This window comes from Morone saxatilis, unplaced genomic scaffold (genome assembly GCF_004916995.1).
Source record: "Morone saxatilis isolate NCDOM2014 unplaced genomic scaffold, NCSU_SB_2.0 Contig8, whole genome shotgun sequence".
Lineage (NCBI taxonomy): Eukaryota > Metazoa > Chordata > Actinopteri > Moronidae > Morone > Morone saxatilis.
Genome location: NW_023340257.1, coordinates 218,064 through 221,515, shown reverse-complemented (window position 1 = coordinate 221,515; position 3,452 = coordinate 218,064).

Genomic DNA, 3,452 nt, shown 5'->3' with positions numbered 1-3,452 from the left:
AATAATGTGGTTTAAAATGCCACTAGAATCACCGGAAATGGCATCTACCCTTATTTAAAAATTTGTTGGGGGACCCCCCAGAACCCCCTAGGGGTTTATTTTTTAATACCTCTCGGTTGCGCTGCTGTCTTTCCAGTCCAAACGTGAACCACTCCACGACAGTTATCAGTGCTGCTGATCCTAACACCAAGACTCCCTGAGTAGTCTGTCTAGTTAGTCTGTTTTAAGGCTATATAGCCATGTGCCACTTTGTATAACAATATAACCCGTGTCTAAAGTGCCTCAGTACAGTGGTGAGGACGCGCTATATTTGCCCTTTTTTTTCTTTTCGCCCCTGCCCTTCAAAAAGTCTGTGCGCGCCACTGGGCCCGGTAAATCCTTCAAATGCCATTAGGAGAACTAGGAGGATCACAGCTGATCTATCTAATGTATTACTGTCAGGATATAGCAAATATGACAAAAAATAAAGGTTATCAGGTCTACTGATATGAACTCAGAGTCAGTTTACTCAGCTTGTCAAATCAATCTAAAAATAAATCTAAACGTTAAACTCATAAAGGAAGGACAGCAAAGGCTTAGGCCATCATTTGGAACACAGAGAATGAACGCCAGAATAGGAAACAACTCAGAACATGTAACAAAGGGTATTCTCAATATACTGTTTTAATTCTTAAAAACATTTCAGTAGTATATTTAAATTTGTTGATGCAATGTAACATTTGTATACTTCCTTGCAAGACGAACATGCTCTGTGAGCACCTCATAAGGTACTCAAAGGCTACCAGATGCTCTAGGCTGAAATGAGTTAAACCTGTATTTTTATACATTCTGTGGTCAATAAAAACTACTGTTTGTAAAAGTCCAGTGTGTAGGATTTAGTGGCATCTAGTCATGAAGTTGCAGTTGCATTACAACCAACTGAATACCACTCACCTTCCATGCATGTAGGACAGTGGTAGACAACCTATATTTTTGAACAGTGGGGGGAAGTGGAGACACAACGTCCATCTTTATATGTTGATAGCCTGAAGTGTTTTGTACATTTACAAGTGTAAGAATGTGTACCCATCCCCCACCATTTTTAAAAAAAATTTTTATATTTCACCAACTAAAATGTATGTCATATGTTACGTCCTAACCTGACGCCTTTTCCTCTTTATTTTGCCAAAATGGTGTAGGAGAAACTGCAGTGGTTGTTTGGTTTGTCCCTTCTGGGCTACTGTAGAAACATGATAGTTCAACATGGCAGCCTCCGTAGAGAGGACCCACTTCCTCTGTAGATAAAACTGGTTCATTCTAAGGTAACAAAAACACTATGGTTTTTATTTTTTGTATAATTGTTGGTACAGACTCATTTTATGTGAGTTCTCCCAAAGACCTGAGCTCTAGTACTGACATAATTACTTCATTAATCAATTAGTCGAGTAACAGAAATGAACTATGAATACATTTCATAATCAATGAATCTTTCATGCTATTTATGAAGGAAAAAGGCTGAACTTTCTCTGGTTCCCCTTCTTAAATGTGTGGATTTTGACATTTAATAAAATAGATGATCAAGTTTTACTAGTATAATAATAGATAGTTTTGCAGATTATCAATAATAAAAATAGCTGTTTGCTGCAACCCCTTAATATCAGTGAATGAGTATTATTTATAATGAAATTTCAATTAAAATAAATAGACCAACAAATCTCAACATACCGCTTTTGCTACAATGTACAGAGATAACATTTGTATAAAAAATACATAAAACATTTGTGTGGATAAAATTAGCATGATATATTATATTTAAAAAATCCCAATTAAAAGTATATAATACTAATACTGGATAGAATTTCCTGTGAAGTAAAGCCAAAACGAAAAAACCTGCATTTTTTCTAAGCAGTGCGGAACTCAGTTGGCTACAAGAAAAAAATATTGTAGTATTGAATCTTGTGGAGAAATTAGCCTACTTCTCACTTGATTTATTAGCTCACTAAACAGTTTCCTAATGATTGAGTTTATGGTCTCAGTCTCTAGTTTCAGTCTTCGTCTATGTAAGGTGCACATATTCTTCTACTCAAATGTTCTCATGTATTCTTAGCTTTCTTGGTTTAGGAAGAATTAAAATAGTACAGTAAAACAGTACAGTTTTAAATTAAAATACAGTTTTCTTTAAAAGAACAAGCCTTTTCAATCCAACATGAACTTGTTATGTGAACAGCCCCAGATCAAAAGGCCAAATCAGCGTCTGCTGGCTAATGTCAGTCAGCTCGGAGCTGATATCCTATCACAGGTTTCAGCCAGTGTGAAATGTTAGCTTATCAGCATCAGATTACAGTCTGCTGATTGGATCTGATAAATGTAACAGTATTCCAGGTTGTGTGGATGTGGGATGTTGTTGTTACCTTCATGTCGAGTCTGAGGTCAGACAAGGCTGCAGGCCTGACCTAAAAAGTTTGTTTTGCAACATGTCAAAGGCAGAACAGACATTTCAGGTCTCCTCCAAGACTGACTGCTAATATAACATTCAGGACTGGGCTGCTCACTGATGTTGTTTTCACATTTAAATTGGCTTGTTAATTGCAGCAAAGACATATTGTACGTATATATGTACATTAGTGCTGTCATGTCAGTTCAGTCTTTAGCCACACTAATGGCATGGCCATTGGGATCATAGGTGTCATTTAGATGCTGGGGAGATATCCTCGCGACTTTTTGAAAGCATAATGATCAAGATCACTTCATCTTATTTGCTGGATTTTACACTACATAATATGACAGGGACAGTACAGTGCTGCTTGCTAAACAAATAATGCTTGTTTAACAATTATATTTATATATTTAAATGCATATGTATTGGCGTGGTAATCAGTATCGGTGCATGCAGGTCTTGTGCGTGCTCCGCCGTAGAAGGAGCAGGTGAGGAGCAAATGGCAACTTGAGACGTTGCTTCTGAGGTTGTTGAGAGGCGAGACTGTCGTCTGAGAGTGGGTGACACTGAGGATGGTATGGAGGATTAGGCGTGCTGAAGGTAATGCAGAGGTTGGAGTGAAATTATTAAGTGCGGGAGGATGGGTGGGAAAGCCCACGATTGGGCTACATTGACCTGTGGGGAAAAAGCAGGTGCATTAAATGAAGGAAGAGAAACACAAGCTACGTATGAAGAAACGGGAGTAGAATAAGAGTTTTCTGGCTCTGAGTGTGCCCCTAATACATGGATTGTATTCGTGGGCGCGCTCTCTGCACCTGAGAAGGCTTGTGGACTGTTGAGCCAAGCCGGGGTGAAGGAGAGAAGGAGTGGTAGGCAAAGAAGAGGACTTAGAGATTTCGTGAGTTTGCTATTCGTCTTCAAACATGTAGCTGTCTGAAGGGTTGAGGATGAGCTTGTTCTCCGTGGTTCAAGGTTATTGATTTTTGTGTTTCCTGTCTGACGCCGATCGTGTGAAAAATAAGTCAAGGAGGGAGTG